The sequence below is a fragment of the Balaenoptera physalus genome (assembly GCF_965194825.1).
Source record: "Balaenoptera physalus genome assembly, chromosome: 18".
Classification (NCBI taxonomy): domain Eukaryota; kingdom Metazoa; phylum Chordata; class Mammalia; order Artiodactyla; family Balaenopteridae; genus Balaenoptera; species Balaenoptera physalus.
In genome coordinates this window covers 74,002,846-74,021,900 of record NC_138899.1, presented here as the reverse complement: position 1 = coordinate 74,021,900, position 19,055 = coordinate 74,002,846, and the positions used below count along the sequence as shown (strand labels likewise).

The 19,055-nt window shown below is 44.3% G+C and overlaps 1 long non-coding RNA gene across 3 annotated transcripts in view; it reads left to right on the top strand.

Moving 5' to 3' along the window:
• LOC309647530 overlaps positions 1 to 9,687 on the top strand; it is a 31,692-nt gene extending 22,005 nt beyond the window's left edge. Inside the window, exons 4-5 of one of the 3 annotated variants that reach the window (XR_014256147.1) lie at positions 7,665 to 7,793; positions 8,397 to 9,687. This is a non-coding gene — a long non-coding RNA (uncharacterized lncRNA). Of the gene's footprint in view, positions 1 to 7,664; positions 8,353 to 8,396 lie in introns of those variants that run through there. The other 2 variants (XR_014256148.1, XR_014256149.1) reach the window with 2 other exon arrangements.
• The last annotated feature ends 9,368 nt before the right edge of the window (positions 9,688 to 19,055 follow it).

The following is a 19,055-nucleotide window of genomic DNA, read 5'->3' as shown; positions in this document are numbered from 1 at the left end:
GGTGCCCGTGAGAAAGTCAGCAAGGGGACATCTCCCACCACGCCCTCCAAGAGTGGCCGGCAGAGCCCGCAGACCCAGGGGTGGCTTCTGGGACACGCTGGCCCCTTTGTCCCCCAGTGGCCTTGTCAGGAAACAGTCTGTTCTGACCCCTTTCTCGCGGGAGGCTTCATCTGCTCTCAGAGACAGCTTTTCCTCCCATACAGCCCTGCAGCTGGTCTCCGCACAATACAAAAGCAGAAGAAAAAAGAGGTGTTGCTCTAAAAAAATCCTCAAATTCTCTTAGAAAATAGGTGCTTCCAAAGAGGGGTAAATTGTGCCTGTTAGAAGGAGGAGGGCAGAGACAAGGAGATCAAAAAGAAAACCAAGAGGATGGATAAAGGGGCTAGAATGCAAGAAATAGCCCAGACCAGCTGGTGGCCATCTGGGAGCTGCAGAGAAAAGGAAGAACAAAGTTGCTGAGTTTCTAGCAAGTGGGTACAGTTTATCATGAGAGGAGATTACTGCTTTGAGGAAGTGGAAAGAAGCCAGGGCCGTTAAAAAAAAAAAAAAATCGAGTGGTTTCCCTAAGGGTTGGATTGCAGTGAGTTTGCTTCGGTCTGAAGTCAACTAGTTAAGGACATTATCATTTGGGGGAAAGTTTGGAGGTTAGGAGGCATCTGAGGTGTAGTGATATAGAGACTTCACCTCTGGATGTCAATGTAAAAATGGACAGTGGAGAAAAGGGAAAGATATCTGGATATACCTCATACAGATGTTTTTTAAACCTCAAGTAAGACCATAAAGAAGGCCAATGGCTACAGGATAAGCAGTAAATTATTGTAACCAACTCTCTTGATTTTGGTAAAAATTTGAGGTAAATTGAATGTGTTTGCATAGGGGCTGTCTATAGACGGGAAATACATAAATTATAAAATCAGTATGTACTGTGCAATATAGAAAGACCCGCCCCACAGAGAACTGAAGGACGGCGTGTCTGAAACTAAGCTCTTTGTGTTTTTGCCATCCACCAAAAATTAGCGTGTCTTCTCTCTTCCTCCGGACCCGGGGATGGCACCACTTAGCTCCCACATCCAAATAATTGGTCACCATGTCCTGACAACTCTGTCCCTTTAATAACTCTAACCTGGACCCTCCTTTCTCTCCCCGTGGCCACTGCCCCAGTCAACCTGTCGTCATCATCACAGCAAACTCCTAACCGGCCTCCCCGGCCCTAATATCGAATCCCTGCACAGCGACCTCCACATTTTCATAGGGTGGTTTTGTAAAAAAAAAAAAAGCAGATCTAATTTCTCTTCATTCAGTATTTGTTCTAGGTGCTGGGATACATTGGTGAACAAAGCAAAGATATCTGCCCGTACAGAGTTAGAGTTTAATGGGAGGAGAGAGACAATAAACACAGTGTTTTGCATGATATCTTGGAAGGTGATAAATGCTGTGGAAAAGAGGAAAAAAACAAGCAGGGTACAGAGTATCAAGAGTGCCGAGTGTGTGTGTGTGTGTCTTTAAGTAGTGTGGCCAGGATAGGCCACAGTGAGAGGCTGGCATCTGCTCAGAGCAGGGGATGGAGTGAACTCCATGGATATCTGGGGGAAGCACATTCCCTGTAGACACAATAGCCAGAGACATGCCCTAAGGTGGAACGTACCTGGAGGGCCCTTGTACCAAGAGCAAGGGCCATGTGGCTGGAGCAGAACAGATACAGGGTGAGAATGGAAGGGGTGCAGAGAGCTAAGGGAGGTTGGTCACATGGGCCTTGTAGCAGGTGGACCCACTGCAGGGTTTTAAGCAGTGGGTGACCTGCTCTGACTTCCATACTGAACAGTCACTCTGGTGATGATGGTGACCAGGGGTAGCAGAAGAGACTGTGAGAGACCATGCTGTGTCTGTCCTGCTCAGAATCCTGCAGTGACTCCCCTTTGCTTTCAGATAAAATCTGAACTCTTCTGTGTGACCCACAAAACACTTCAGGATGAGGACCCTGCTTCTTTTTCCAGATTTCTCTCTTCCTGGCGCTTTCACACCCCCAAGCCCTGCCATGTTCTGAAGCAGATGGGCTTCTAACAGCCATCCTCGTCTCTCATGGCGCCATGCATTTGTGTAGGTGGTTTTCCCTGCCTGAACACACTGCCCTTGTGGGCCTTCACTAAGCATTTCTCCTCAGCGAAGCCTTTCTCCCTTCTTGGAGCCACGCATCCCCAAAGCAGTCCGTGCGTAGTTCAAATATTGGGCTTATAGCCCTGAGTCAGAATGCCCTGTCCCCAGTCTGTCTCTGTCACCAGACTGGGAAATCCTAGAGGACTAAAATAGAGCTCTTATTTCTGAGTCCCTAGTAGACCTGGATGAGGGATGGATGGATGGATGCTGGCTCTTTCATCAGATCTTGAATCCTAGGGATTTCGTTTTTAGTTTAAAATTAGTTAAGCATTAGAAATGCTTAAAAACTGTCTATGAGACATTAACTTCTCCGTCACGGAGGAGATGGCTGAAGGAGTGCACTCAGGTAACTACTTGTGAGCACGTGTACATATCAACCGCACGTGATGGCTGTGTGGCTGGAAAGTTGAATATAAGAAAAATTTGTATAAATGGCACCTAATTTGCCCATTGACCAAATATAATTTCATACATGCTTTATTTTCTTGTCATGCTGTTCGATTAGCAGTAGCTCACGCTGTAACTTTAAGTTCCTTAATACTCATCTTTCCCTGCCAGCCACTGTCAGATATGTCATTTGGCTGCAAATGATTGATATCTGTTTGACAGAATACTGAGCAGAACCCTTTCAGAACGTGAGAGTCTTTCCACAATACATAAGCATCTCTCAGTGCCTCTTGTTTTCTGGTGTTTTCACCGTCCAGTTTGGGTTAGCTTTAGGGTCTCCTTTTTTTATCTTGAGAAACGCTGGAACATGCAGACCATATGTGTTTGACCAGAAGTGGATTTCGTCCCCACCTCCTGCTGTTTTAGGGAGGCCTAGGAAGCAGTACCCTGACAATGACTAAAGACTGACTTCTTATCACCTGTAACCTTTTGATGACAGAACCAGAAGATGCAAACTTTCCCCCAGGTGTCCCTTCTTCACCAAGGCCATTCCTCCACAAAGTAGAGAGTAAGCTGTATGGAAAATGAAACAGAAACAAAAGCACATTTTCTCAGAGATATCTGGATATGAACATTACTCCAAGCCTGGAATAAGCATAATGTAATCAGAGTTTTAAATGAGTGGGAAAGTCCTATGTAGGCATCTTATCTAACTGGTGACCACCCCAGTAGAAGCAGAAGCCTCTCTGCCACATACCTGAGAAGCAGACATTCCAAACTGGCTCAACCCTTCCAGGAAAAGGGAGCCCCTACCTCACAAGGCAGCCCTTAAAGATGTGGATTATTTCCAAATATTAGAACGCAGTCCCTTAGGTGATTCCAAAGAGGCGTTCCACACTTCCAGGAAACAGAGCAGGCTGAATTCCTGCATCTACTTTTATTCCCTCCTAAATAACACTCATCTAAACAACAGAAAAGGGATTTTTTTTCCCTTGAAGGCACAGCCCCACAAGGATGGGGTGAATGAGAGGAAACGGCAGCAGTAAAATTTGGAAGTTGGAAAGCAGATAAACAAATGGTAAGTGACTTAGGGACCTAGGAAACCCAAAAAAACTAAATCCTTGGATCAGCTGTGGGAAAAGCTGCGTCAACATATTTCATAAAGCAGAACCCACATCCTCACCGCCCCAGGCCCAAGAACTGACAGCACTGCCTCCTAGATTGCTGACAGCCGTACTTTCTCCTTCTAGGCAGGAAACAACGACACAATGCCTTTATTCTCTTCGAAGAGAAGAGATGAAATCCATTAAATCCGAAGATGCCACTACAGAAGAAAATCCAGAGAAAAAAAGAATTCTTGGATATTAAAATTGTGATTTAAAAATTTTAACTTAATAGAATGGTTGGAAGATAATATTCTCCCAGAAAGTAGAATAAAAAGACCAAAAAATGTGAAATAAAAAAGAAAAGATAAGAAAACCATAGGACCAATCTGGGAAGTACAATATCCAAATACTAAACATACAAAAAGAGAAAAGAGAGGGAAGAAAATAATCCAATAAATAGTTTGAGAATAGTTTCCAAAACATTGAGAGCAAAGAGAAGATACTAGAAACGTCCAGAGGAGGAAAAACTCAGTTCACCATGCATAGGATCAGGACTCAGTAATGGATTTGGACTCCACCACGGCAGCACTGGGAGCTAGAAAGCAACGGAGCAATCCCTTCAAAAATGTAAAGGAAAATTGTCTCCAGTGTTGAATTCTATACCCAGATAAACTATTATTGAAATTTGGGGGTAGAATAAAGTCATTTTCAAAGATGCAAAGTTTCAAAAATGTACTTCCCATATATGTATCCTTCTCAGGAAACCACTGAAGGATTTTCTCTATAAAATGAGGGGGGAAACTGAAAAAAAGAAGAACCAGGATACAGGAAAACAGGAGATGCAGAGGGCAGAAGGAGAAGCAGAGGAGCAAATGGCACCCTCAGGATGATGGTGAAGGAAGGACCTGAAGGGCAGCAGAATATATCACTCCAAAATATGCCTTTTTGCCGTAAGGATTGTATCAGGCTGATTATTTTTAAGAAACAGCAGACACAGGAGAAGCTCTGAAAGCCAAGTAGAAGTTACCCTTTTGTAAGAGCATTTTACATGTATAAGGGAAATCTTCATTTGTAGGGGTATCTCCTTCTCTGTACTGGGAAGGGGAGGATGGTTCTAAAACCCTAGAAATACTCATCAGGAGAGAGCAATGACTTAAACCTGCGTAATGACCTTACCCTTGTTTACTGTTCTTTGCCTGATAATCTCCCATAACTGGCTCCTCCACCCACATCTTCTTTTGTCTTTAGCTGAAGACGGTATTTAAGGTGATGACTTGGGCCATTTGGGGGATTTACTCAGTTTTTCTGTGTATCTCCCATGTATACGGAGGTATACATGTTATTAAATTTGTTTGGTTTTCTTCTGTTAATCTGCCTTTTATTGTGGTAGGGAGGGTGGGGTCTCAGCTAAGAACCTAGATGGATCTAGGAAAAATTATTTTTCCTCCCCGGCAGACCCAAGATGGCAACTGTGTACCAGGCATAGGGCGGCCAGGGCCCTTCAGAAGACAAAACCATTGCAATGAATATCTGGTGGAGCCGAATATCTCGAGAGGAGATTGACATGGTTGGTAAATACGAATGCTAAGTACTCAGAAGTCTAAGCAAATGAAAGTCCAGAGTCAAAAGATCATACCCCCAACTGAAAAACCAAGAAGAAGCAGTGCAAACATGCTATTTAGAGACATGGAATAGATACAAAATAATCATCTAAAAGAAGGAAACATGGAGGCCTTCGGGGATAGAAATGAACAAAGGGGTCAAGCTTCTTGCAGAACTCTTTGACTCTTCAAGCAACTGCATACAACTTAGATAAAAATAAAAATAAATTTAAAAAAAAAGGAAAAGAAAAACAAGCAAAACTTCCAAAAAAAAATTCCAGATGATCTTCAACTATTTGAAGATGACTATTAAGTTTTCCCTTCTCCCAGGTAAACTGTTCTAGTTTTCTTAGCTGTCCTTCATCCGACCTCATTTCGAGATATCTTGTCATCCTGGCATCTCTTCTGGACAATGTTCCAAGCGCTCAGAACTGAGTACCACAAGGTATCACACAGCCCACCAATGCTTGACCCACTGGCATATTACAATACCTCCCACTTTAAAGCCATGTATTCCTTATACTTTCCTTATAAATTGATGTTCTGAACCTAAATCCAGGGCTTTCATTCTTACTAAACTTCATTTCATTGATTTTTTTGCATCCTTATCGTATTTGGTTAAAATAATTTTAAATACTGATAATACCATCCAGTAGGTTAGCTCTGTCTCTCTCTCAGCTTTGGGTCGTCAATAAATTTAACAGTATTTCTGTGTATTTATCCAAGTCTTAGAGGAGATCATTGAACCAGTCACAGTGAGAACAGAGTCCTGAGTCACTAAACTTTCCCCTGGGTGGGATTCACCTGGCATCACGCACTTCGCTTTGAGTAGAGGTATTCATTCATTTGCTCGAAGATGTAATACAAGGACACTTTTGGGAGAGGAATGGAAAAGAAAAGGTACTGGTAATAATTCTAGGAATTATTCCTTCTAAAGAGTCACAGCAAGACAATTCACAGTATCCTTCAGTTGCATCTGGGTGAAAGAGAATGAATTTGTCAGAGTTTTGCCCTATAATCGACAGCCACACACACACATACACACACAAAATTGAGGGAAACAATTTCTCTGTGCATTTGCTAGAAGCTAGAGTCCCATGTAGCATAAGCCTTCCACAGCCATGGAGCCAGGAGGCCGTGCCCTTGTGAGGTATGGAAAGGTATCACACTTCACCACCTCTCAGGGGACCCTGGATGGGGGCAGCAGATTTGAGGTTCCAGTTGCAATGACAGCCCCCTCCAGTCTCTGCTTCTTTGGTGATTCATGCTGGTGCTTGGATAAGCGTTAGATTACTTTTTGACAAGCTGAAAGATGAAGTTCAAGGTGAACAATTGGCTGATGACCCAGATGTACTCAAATTCAACAAGCCAGCACTATGCAGAACTGTTACCTGGATCTAATCAAACCAATTTCAGAGTAGATGAAAAACTGATAGAGGAGAGACTGTTTACATCTCCCCTGTAGACGTCTTCAAAAAAGAACAGCTTTTGTCATAAGTATCCCAGGAAATCTCTCTGTTTTATGCTTGGCGGAGATTAAAAAAACGGAGATAATATGATTCTTGTCTGAATGAAGAAAATATTGGTGGATAATACAGAAACTATTATCAGAGTGAACTATAAATTACAATCAAGTCCTTATTTTAAAGACTTTGTCTCCATCAATTAATTCATGCACAAAAGACTGAATCCATGTTTCCAAGCAGTAATTCCAAGGAGTTTAAAGGTTTTTTCCTAAAGTTTTATCTCTTGAGGTATGAATGCATGTTTCAAGTCAGTTACTTTGATTACTGATTACCATCACCATCTCCTTAATCTAAGTCTGTAAACTTGGCCAGTTTTTCTCTTCTGCCCCATTTTCTGTCATGAAAATTCCTTCTCAGAGATTAAATGTATCCCGAGAAAGGTAACATAGATGATGTATGGTATTATGGAAAGGTTAATGGGAGTGGGTCAGAAAAGTTTTTCTTTGAGGTAAGTTTAAACAAGAGAAGATTAATTGACAGAAAAGGCGAGTTGAAGGATTCTCCAAGTACCACAAAGAAATATGCAGGCTGAGGAGAAGTGCTGGTTATTTGCTTTGTTGTTGGAGAACAGACATTTTATAAAGTAACAATAGCAGACTTTTTAAGCTGCTTCTCGAAAACTGCTTTTGAAAGAGAGAAGTTCCAATAACCAGTGAGATCAGATTCACTGGGGTTTTGTTATGGAAGCCAAGTGAATCTAAACCATAACATAAATCTTAAAGAGACAATACCGCAGGCAAAATGGAGATGGTCTGGTAGTCAGGATTGGTTTCTGAAGTGCCTGTAATCTGAAAACAGACACAAAATGAGTAACAGGTCTTGGGAGTTCTGAAGTTTGGGGATTGAAATCTACTCAGTCTATAACTGTCTGATTCTTTAGCTTAGGTGAGTAGAGGATAAGGAGGTTTGGATGGAAAGTTCGAGAAAACTCAGTAGTAAAGAGCTTCTTCAGGCAAAGATGGATGAAAAGGTGTGTCCAAGACATGGGGTACCCCGACAGAAGTTCATTTGGAGAGAAAGTGAGTCCTCACATAGACTCTCCCTCACCCCTCTACAATGCGTGACAGTCCAGTGTTATAACCAAACCGAGAGGAATGCTCAGTGATTGCCAGTTTAGAGGGTCTCTTATTGTTCTGATAGGGCCACTCTTTGCAAAAGAGTCTCAGGAAATAACTTTTGAGTGTTTTGAAATTTACAAACTTAATACTTGAAAAGTAGTCTGAAGTAATGAAAAAATATACTGCCATGCTAGCAATTAAAAAGTGCAGAGAATTTTATTATGACATAACTAATAATTTAAAAACATTACCAGGGGAAAAACAAACAGTATTGGGACTGCTTTGGGAAAACCAATGCACTTCTATAATTGCTGGCAGTATGTACAGAAACATCTTGCCTACAGGCGTCAGTGATACATAGATCACCATTCCAGGTTCATCTACGCTAATATTTTCAAAGTCATCTCAGTGAATGCCTCCCAGCTTTAAATAGTTCCATAATTCTGTGATTTGTTAAACTGTGAGAATATCAATTGTTGACTATTGTGTACAGTTATCCATTAAGAATGCTTCAAAGGGGACTTCCTGGTGGCGCAGTGGTTAAGAATCCATCTGTCAATGCAGGGGACACGGGTTTGAGCCCTGGTCCAGGAAGATCCCACGTGCCACGGAGCAACTAAGCCAGTGCACCACAACTACTGAGCCTGCGCTCTAGAGCCCATGAGCCACAACTACTGAGCCCACGTGCCACAACTACTGAAGCCCGCGTGCCTAGAGCCCGTGCTCCGCAGCAAGAGAAGACACTGCAATGAGAAGTCCGCCCACCACAATGAAGAGTAGCCCCTGCTTGCCTCAACTAAAGAAAGCCCGTGCGCAGCAACGAAAACCCAATGCAGCCAAAAATAAATAAATTAAAAAATAAAAAAAAGAGAGAATACTAATATGCCTATCTCATAAGGTTATGTTAAGGAGTAAATGAGTTAATATGTATAAAGTGCTTGGACAGTGCTTGACACATAAGAAGTTGATAAATGTTTGCTATTACAGTAACATAAAAAATGACTAACAGGATAAAGGAGTTTATCTTTCTTTCATTAACAAAAATATCAAGATATAGGTGATTGCTGCATTGGTTTAGCTTATCAATGGTGTCATCAAGAGCCTTCAATCTCCATCATGTCACTTCACCATCTTTAGCAGGCTGGCTTTTTGTCTTTCAGCCCATGGCCTCATGGTCTCATAATGGCTGCTGTAGCTCCAAATATCTCACATCTCAACTGTGTTTAAAATCAGAAAGAACAATGCCATCCAGAGGAGAGGGAAAAGTGAGAAAGAAAAATGAGAGAGATAGAGAAAAAGAGACTATCTCACACTATTTTCACATTTTATGAAGGAGCAAAATATTTTCCCAGAGCTGCTCTGCTGCTTTCACCTGATCTCACTGGCCAGAACTGAGTAACATGACACCCCTGAAATCAAGGGCTCTCTGCCTTGGTTTTGTTGGCAGGAAAGAAGAGAGAGAGTGCCTGTAGACAACCACAGGACCTCCACAGTTAATCATTCCTCTGTTATACCAGCTGTTTTGTTCCTGCTTGGCTGTGGGAAGGACAGTCTGTCCCCCAGAGCTTTTGTGTGAATTAATCGATAATTACAGAGCTTTTATAACATGGACATCACTGATGTCACCTGTAAGTCCTTCCCATCTGTCTTCATGCCTGATGCCTATGAGCAAGGTCTACTTCTTTATGAGACAGACCTTGAAGGCCCAATATCTTCTTCTAAAGGCTGTTCAAACCCCGAGAGGAGCACACAAGGGTACCCGTTGGAGTCCTCAGCTGGTCAGCTTTGGTTGAGCCCTGCTCTCTACCGGGCCTCGTGTGGCTCCAAAGGAAGCACCCTGGCCTTCGGGTTGTACACATCTGGATGAGAAAATAAGAACAGCACGGATCAAGCATCAATTCCATGCTCAACTCTCCTGGAGTCCAGAAAAGGGAGCGGTCAAATGGTCTGGCACATAGTGAGGTTCCCACAGAGGATTTACTGAGGTCACAGTGAATGGGAAGAATTTATATGAGCCAAGGAGAGGAGGGGCAATTCCTGACCAGAAGGCTAGCCTACAAAAAGGCTGCTGATTGGGGTAAGCAGGATGTGGGAGGGACATTCATTCTTATCCTTTCGAGATTTTTATGTTTTTCTCCTTAGAACTTGGAAGAAGCTGCCCAAAGTTGAGAACATGCCAAGCATTAACATTAATAATGCTGTCAACTTTCCAAATGTAAAGTATATCCACTGGAAAGTGCACGGAGACTCGGTTACTCAGGTTAAAAAAAAAAAAAAGTTTAAGTAAATGTAAATTGTAACGTGCCAACCAACCTCTTTCCCCAGGGGTATCACACAAGCAGTCAAATACATAACAGTATATATATTCTTTAATGATTCCTCACTGGTCTTGAGACAACTTTATTAACCTAGCTGAAAACAAAGAAAAATAAACGTCACATGAGATACCCAGAATGGCACAAAGAATGCTAAATATCTGGTTTCTAAAAGTGAGTGAAAATAATCAATTTGAACTTCCTGGCATGTTTGTTTGGGGAGTTTCCATCCCAGGTATCCTTTGGGTCTGAAGATAGTAGATTGTTCTCCTTCCTCTGGTAGGAGTGAGAACCAACTCAAATGACCCAAGTGTCTTAGGACCCATAATGTGACTGTAGACGTGAGAGTTGTTTCCCTGAGATTACTACTGGCCCTGAGAAGTGCAATTAGTGCTTCCCAAGCGCATAAAAAAGCAAGACATTGTCCTTTATGTTAAGACAGCCCAGTATAACCAAGAAAAATGAAGACATATGTCCACACAAAAACTAGTTCATGAATGTTCATAGCAAGCATTATTCATAATAGTCAAAAGTAGAAACAATCCACATATCCATCAACTGGTAAATAGATAAACAAAATGTGATATATCCATACAATGAAATATTATTTGACAATAAAAGGAATGAAGTAGCGATACAAGCTATAACATGAATGACACTCAAAAGCATTATGCTAAGTGAAAAAAGCCCGTCACAAAAGACTCCAAATTATGATTCCATTTACATGAAATGTCCAGAATATGCAAGTCCATAGGGACAAAAAACAGATTAATGGTTGCCTAAGGATGAGGAAATGTGCGAGAATGGGGAGTGACTGTCAGTGGGTATGGGGTTTCTTTTCGAAGTGATGAAAATGTTTTTAAATTGATAATGGTGATGGTGCACAACTGTGAATTTACTAAAAACCATTAAACTGTACACTTTATATTGAAAGAAAAAAAAGACAGTCCAGAAACCAAATGAAGAATGAACATGCAGGAGGGAGAGCCGGGGACCTCCAGGACTGATGAGAATCTTCCACTGGGGGAGGATAAACCTCTCTTGTCTCTTTTTAAACGCATCAGGTTTAAACTAGGTAGAGAAGATTTTTAATAAAGAAGACTTATGCAAGACTTATGCAAGAAAGGAAAGGTAGGAAATATTATTGGGTGAATGGAAAAGAATCAAAGTTATTTGCTAAGTGAAAAGGAAAATTAAAGGGGAAAGAAAAATTGGACTAGGAAAATGGCATTTGTCTAAAAGATGAAGACCAACAAATTCTCAAACACAAAGAGAAGAAAATAGAATACCAGTCCCAGGACTTCCCTGGAGGCGCAGTGGTTAAGAATCCACCTGCCAATGCAGGAAACACGGATTCGATCCCTGGTCCAGGAAGATCCCACATGCCGTGGAGCAACTAAGCCCGTGAGCCATGACTACTGAAGGCCCCATGCCTAAAGCCCGTGATCTGCGACAAGAGAAGCCACCGCAATGAGAAGCCTGCACACTGCAATGAAGAGTAGCGCCTGCTCGCCGCAACTAGAGAAAGCCCGCACGCAGCAACGAGACCCATCGTGGCCAAAAATAATTAATTAATTAATTAATTAAAAAATTTAAAAACAATACCACTCCCACAGTAGAAAGGAAATGTGGATTAAGAAAGTTAGATACAAAAAGAAAACAGTAATCTGACTGAATAAGCACACGTAAAATTGCCATGTAATACCATGTGTTTCTCGAAGGTGGTTGGAACCAGATTCTTTCCTTCAATTTGTTTGAGGTACAATTTACCTACCATAAAATTCACCCATTTTAAGTGTACAATTAATGAGTTTTGATAAGTTTACTGAGTTGTGCAATTATCACCATAATCTAGTTTAAGAACATTTCCATCACCCCAATAAAATCCCTCTAAACCATATACAGTTATTTCCAATTCCTACTTCCAGCCCCAGGAAACCACTAATCCACTTTCTGTATCCGTAGATGTGCCTTTTTTGGCCATTTTCTGTAAATAAAATCATACGACATATGACCCTTTGTGCCTGGCTTCTTCCACTTAGCAAAGTGGAGCTATGCTTTTGTAGAGTGTGGACCTTATACCCCACTGAATTGCTGGTCCCCAGACCCTGCTTTCTCGGCCAGCCCATCTTCTCTTGCTTTTTTCAGTCCTCTGTGCATTGGAAAGTGGAAGGAACAATGCTGAGATCCAGAGCCAGTGCTGACCGAGGGGTGACCACACACGGAGGGGTGGAGGGAGGTGAAAACGGAGCCGGCGCAGGCCGTACAGAAACGGCAGGGGCCCCTGTCCTTCTTTCTCGCCCTGCGCCTCAGAGGGTATGTTCAGGGCCTTCCCGAGAGGTCAGCCTTGTGAGCTGCCTCTAGGGAGCCTGTGCCCATGGAGAAAAGGCAGAGGACAGTTCTGGGCTCAGTGGGTTGCTCTGGCCACGGACTCTCGGTGCCTGTGCCACACCCAGCTCCAGACACCCACCCTCCCTCCTCCGGAGCCTCTGGTCTGTGGTTTCTGCACTCCACGAGGGGTAGGGTTATCTTCGTCTCCGCCTCTAAACTAAGCATAATGCCTGGAAGGTCTAAATGAGCAGGGATCGCCCTTTGTAACTAACATGCTGCTCTTTCAACACTGCTGTGTCTTTATCCCATCTTTACATCCTCTTTTTTGGCCTCGCCACGGGGCATGTGGGATCTTAGGGGATCTTAATTCCCCGACCAGGGATCGAACCCGCGCTCCCTGCAGTGGAAACACCGGAGTCTTAACCACTGGACCGCCAGGGAAGTCCTCCGTCCTCATATTCTTACTAAGGGCTTCTGCAGGGGGAGAAGGAGGCCTGAGAGGGGAACTCCTCAAATTCCACCCAGTCTCGTTCCTTGCCCCCAAGACCGGCCCTGAACCCCACACAGGGTCCTGACAAAAGCTCTGCTTCCCCAATCCCAGCACATCTGCTTCAGAGCCCGGCGCACCATTTCCAAAGCCAGGGGGAAAGAGGCCATTACCCTTCCCAGTACCACACCCAGCATAGCTTCCAACTGAAGTCTGATTTACAGTGAAGTATATGCTGTTTTCTCTGTGAAACCCCTGTGGCTATGCAGGCAGCATTCTGATTTTCTCAGAAATATCCAAACGAGGTAGTAGAAACTTCGGCACGGTCTATCAGACAGGACGCCCAGGAGTTGCTTGTTCTGGTATCAGCCTGGAGTTGGTGTAAAGGGAAGCGAGCCCCCCGCGCTCCGTACCCACCACGTCGCCCCACACAAGTGTGGTTTTGTAAAGACGCACCTGTCCTGTGAACAGGGGCTCCTTTCTCCCTCTTGAAATGTGTGTCGAGAGAACGCCTTGGATATTGTTACAAACTCTTACTTGACCTGCTGTGTGATCTTTGCGTTAATTAGCTTTTTTTTTTCTTCATTTCTAGCTGAACTACTACGATTCTATCAAAGCCGTCATTGCAAGCTCCAAGCGTAAGCCCCCTGCTCCAGTCACAGGTGCTGCTCACGCTTCTCTTAAGTTTGCCATGTTCTCTCTTTGTGTGTCAGGTCCTTGGCTGTCTCCCACCTTTAGAATTTCTGCACTGCAACAGGCATCCCACACTTCGGTAATAATTCCCAGCGCAGCTCAAAATGGGACATCCTCCCACTGCTGAGTTCTATAAGCTTCACTTTAGGCTGAGGGGGAGGCGGAGGGAGGGAGGGCAGGCCTATCACAGGCTTCGCACAGGCCGAGAGCTCAATCAATATTTGTTGAGTTGAAATAAGAGCAAAGTCCACGTCAAGCGATCTCAGGCTGTACCATCTGAGCAGCCCTAATGTGCCACATGATATTAAATATACAGTGATATCGACATAAAACAGTGGTCTTGGGGCCTTCGTATAAAGCGGGATTTGGGAATTTTTAAGACTTCAAAAGGCATGCTGGATGTAACAACTGTCAGCGATGGCAGCAGGAAGACCCAGAAACTGAAGACGTTTGGATTTTCTGGAAGCTGGACTTGGATCAAGTGAATTCAGAGAAAGGAGAACCCAGGTCCCAGGTCAGCCCGCCCTTTTACAGCCCCAAATGCACAGCAGTCTGGGCGTGGACTTGACCAAGCAGGTCTTGGGTCTTTGAAGCAGGGCATGTGACAAGTCTGTGCTCTTCACACGCGAGTCATTTTGTCTGGACCAGACAGAAGCTGTACGTCCTGGAACTGGATGAACTCCAAGAGGTCGGTGATTCAGATTAGAACCGGGAACCAATTCCTTTACATTGGATCATTCCCTGGTTACCAGCTCATGGTCTGAAGTAGATGCAACCTCTGACTGACCCTGGGGTATTCTAACTAGAACACCTAGTGCCAGGCACTGTACTAAGTTCCTTCCATGTATTCTTTTATTTAATCTCCATAATTGCCTTATGATTAGATCCCACTACTAGCCCCATCTCACAGGTGAGTAAACTAAAGCACAGAGTAAGTAACTTGTCCTCAGGTATGGTTCAGGGCTTTTTTTTTTTTTTTTTCCTGTATTGAAAGAAACCCAAACTCAAATTGACATAAGCAAAAAGGACAATTTTTTTGGATGTCTTCTATAACACGAGAAGGACAGGAAAGCAGCTTGGTGTCCCCCAGGATGGCAATGAACCCAGCCTCGCACGGCCTCGCCACCAACAGAGTCTGGCTGATACTCCTGGGCCCCAGTCCAACCACCCCTGGGAAGGTTCTCACTGGCCAGTTTGGCCCATCTTTGGGACCATCATGACCCACCTGACCGAGGAAGGGCAGGGGCAAAAAAACCCTGGCAGTGCCCATTCAAACCACATGATTAGTGTACGGGAAGGGGTGCTTTCCAGAAGTGGGAACAGGAAGAGGGGGATTACTGATTACAAAAAGTGAAGAATGGCTACTGCCCTGAGCCACGCAACTTGGAAATGGAAAGCCAAGAGCTTGAACCCAGGTCTGCCTCCAAAGCCTGTGCTTGTAATCCCTAGACCCACAACGAGGGCATCACTTGGGAGTGTGTCAGAAATGCAGAGTCTCAGCCACCTCTGGAACTACTGAATCTGTCTGCCTCTGAAAAGAGCTGAGGGCGACTTGTGTCCATGTCAAGTCCGAGGGGCATTCTTTAATCACGATAATACTATTTTTTTGCTAACTTTTTCCCTATCTTTTCTATATTAGTCTATATTTTAATTAAAAAATTGTTTTTAATTGAAGTATAGTTGATTTACAAAGTTGTGTTAATTTCTGCTGTACAGCAAAGTGATTCGGTTGTATATACATATACATTCTTTTTTATATTCTTTTCTATGATGGTTTAGGACCTTGCTGTTTATCCATTCTATATATAATAGCTTACATCTGCTAAACCCAATCTCCCACTCCATCCCTCCCCCAAACCCCTCCATCTTGGTAACCACAAGTCTAGTCTCTCTGTCTGAGTCTGTTTCTGTTTTGTAGATAGTTTCATTTGTATCATATTTTAGATTTCACATATGAGTGCTATCATATGGTATTTGTCTTTCTCTTTCTGACTTACTTCACTTAGTATGATAATCTCTAGTTGCATCCATGTTGCTGCAAATGGCATTATTTCATTCTTTTTTACAACTGAGTAGTATTCCATTGTGTGTATGTGTGTATATATATATATATATACCAGACCTTCTTTATCCAATCATTCATCAGTGGACATTTAGGTTGTTTCCATGTCTTGGCTATTTTAATAGTGCTGTTATGAACATAGGGGTGCCTGTATCTTTTCAAATTATAGTTTTGTCCAGAATATGTGCCCAGGAGTGGGATCGCTGGATCATATGGTAGCTCTATTTTTAGTTTTCTGAGGAACCTCCATACTGTTCTCCGCAGTGGCTGCACCAACTTACATTCCCACCAACAGTGTAGGAGGGTTTCCTCTTCTCCACATCCTCTCCAGCATTTGTTGTTTGTAGACTTTTTAATAGTCTATTTTTATCATTGTTTTGTAATAACTTGCCACTTGAAGATCTTCTTCTTAATTCTTCACACTTACTTTATTAAACTTCATCTTTATTTTATGAAGCTCTTGAGAGCATGTTGAAAAGCCCTATCCAATAACTCAACATCACCACTATCATATTTAATTTTCAAGTTGATACTGGTGACGATTCCTTACATGTGTTTGGCACGTACTAATTTATAAAGCATTTTCACATTTTTCAGTGGTTCTGAGTCGTGGCTGCCCTTAGAGATCTTCCAGGGAACTTTATAAAATCTGATCCTCTCCAGTTCAACACGGAAGTTGGACACCAGGGTCTGTCCGGCTCAAGTTCACAGATCGTCATTCTGCTGTAAGGCCCCTGTCTACCCCGTCCTCCTTCTCACATCACGGAAAGCACGGGCCACTGTGAAGTTTCTCTAGAGACCTAGATAATGCTATTGTGGAAAGAATCACTCCACCCCAACCCCCGGTCATCGTCACTGCATCCATAGTTCCTCTGTGTTGGGCGCCTATGATGTGCCCGGCGTCGTACCAAGATGAGAATGTGGGGGATCCTTTGGAGCAAAACTCCTGGGAGAGTTGCCTCTACTTGCCCTTTCCTACGCCTGCCCTCCCAGCCTGTCTAAAACACGCTCGAACCCGGTTTTGTCCCTGCCATGCCACCAACATCCCTCTTGTAAGGGCCACCAGCGCCCCTCGTGTGGCTGAAGCCGTGACCGAGCCACATCCCACTCGCCCTCCTAACACGTGAAGCCGCAGGTCGCTTGGCTTCCGTCCTGAACTTCTCTCACTCGCCTCGAGGGCTCCAGCCACTCTTGGTTTCCCTTTCAGCCTGCTCGTTGCCCCTTCTCTGAGCCCCTCACTTGCTCCTCTGCGTGACGTAATGTCCATGACGTAATGTGGGAGCCCCCAGAGCTCAGCCCTTGGTCCTCTTCTCTTCCACGTCTGCATCACTCGCTTGATGATGTCGTCCATTCCCAAATGCACATCTCCAGTCTGGCCCCCTCCCTGAACTTCGGTCTGGTATTTCCAGCTGCCACGGATCTATCTCTAAAGGACTTCTCCAACTTGGGTATCTCACAGACATCAGAATGAAACCCAGACCTGAATCCAGATCTTCTCCCTCACAGCGTCTTGCCCGTCTCAGTTGGCTCTAAGTCCATCCTTCCAGCGGCTCTGCCCACAATCTAGCAGTCGCCCTAGACTCCTCTTTCTCGCAACCTATTCTGACCTGTTGGCCCTGCCTTGGTAATACGCCCAGAATCTGGCCTCTTCTCCCCAGCCCCACGGCTACCATCGAGTGAGAACCACTATCTTCCCTTCCCTGGATCACTGCAAGAGCCTTGCTGCTCTCCCTGCTTGCATCCTGCCCCTATAGTCTATTCTCCACGCGTCAACCAGAGATATGCTGTAAAACGAAAAGTCAGATCTGTCCAAATCCTCCAGGGCCCTTTGTGTCAGCCCGACCCTTATGTCTCTGACTTGCCCCTACTTCCTTCCTTCCTTCTCTCTGTGCCAGTCACACAATTTCCTTGAATATATTTAGGATTTTTTCACTGCTTCGTCCCTGTCCCTGGAAGGTTCTCCCTGCAAATGTCTGCATCGCTCACTCCCTCAGCTCCTTGAAGTCTTTGTTCAAATGTCATTTCTCAGTGAGTCTTCCTTGTCCACTTTATCATATATTGGAACAGTCCAGCCCAGCCCCTGCCCTTGGCAATCCCTATTTTTCTTACCTTGTTCTGCCCTTGTTTAAATCCATGCATCTAATCACCTTCTAATATAATATCTAATTCATCTACTCTGTTTGTTGTTTGTGATCTGTCTTTCCTCATCAGAAGGCAAGCCCCTCGAAAGCAGGGGTTTTGTCTGTTTTGTTCACTGTTTTGTCCCACACACTTAGAATACCACATGGCACATAAATAGGTGCTCGATAAACATTTATTGAATGGGTTCCTTTATGAAGTCAGAATTCATAACAAATCCATGTCTCTCCCAAAGCAGTGCTCTGAAGCATTTCACACCAGGAGAGCTGAGATTCTGTAATGACAAGCTCTCCAAGCGTTTCCTCCTGTGCCTTTCTCCTCCTGTCTCCCCGTCCGCCCCCCCGACACATCCCCACAGCGTCCTACACCTGTGTCATGCTCAGTCGGGTATGTATGTGTTCCCTCACACGCCGCCCCACACACTCGTACACTCCACCATATGCCACAGCCCCAGCACCCCAAGCCCTGAGTGGTCACTAGAGACCATAACCCTGTCAGGAGAAAAGGTAGATGGCTCACCCCATCCCACAACCCCCTGTAAATTAGTTCCAGTCTCCACTTCTGGTCGGTCCCCTTCCACAGCCCCTTAGGGACCCCCCTTTACATACTCCTGGACTTCAAAACTCAGCTTCAGATCAGCCAGCTATTCCCAAACGGGATCATCTCCAGCAAGAAGGAAAAACCATAACAGAAGAGACCAAGAATGGCACAGAGGTTCTGCGGCATAGGAAGTGCTTTCAAGTGCATTTGTTTACTTGCAGTGATGGAAGGCAGAACTTTCTTGCTTATTTTGGTCATTCATGAACATGAAAGGGGACATGTCTTGGTCAAGGTCATAGACCAGGCTGGGCCTCGAATGGCCTCTCTCCTGCAAACCTGAGCAGGGTCCCATTTTGTGACAGCAGATCTGTGGGCTCCTGCCACACTGAGGAAATGGATGGAGTGGAGGGAATGAAATACAGGGAGAGGTAAGCAGGAGAGGCCCCAAGGTCCTCTCAGAACAGGAAGAGTAAAGGTCTGAGCTTTGGGGGGACACCTCACCCTGCTGACCCCCTGGGGTGCTCTGAGCCCGTGACTGTGGATGTGGCCTCTGGCTCAGCCCTGAAGCTGCAGTGGCTTGTCAGAATTCACCCTCCACCAGGACCCCAGAACCTGAAGACTTAGCTGCTAGTTAGTGTTCTGGGATCTGAACCCGC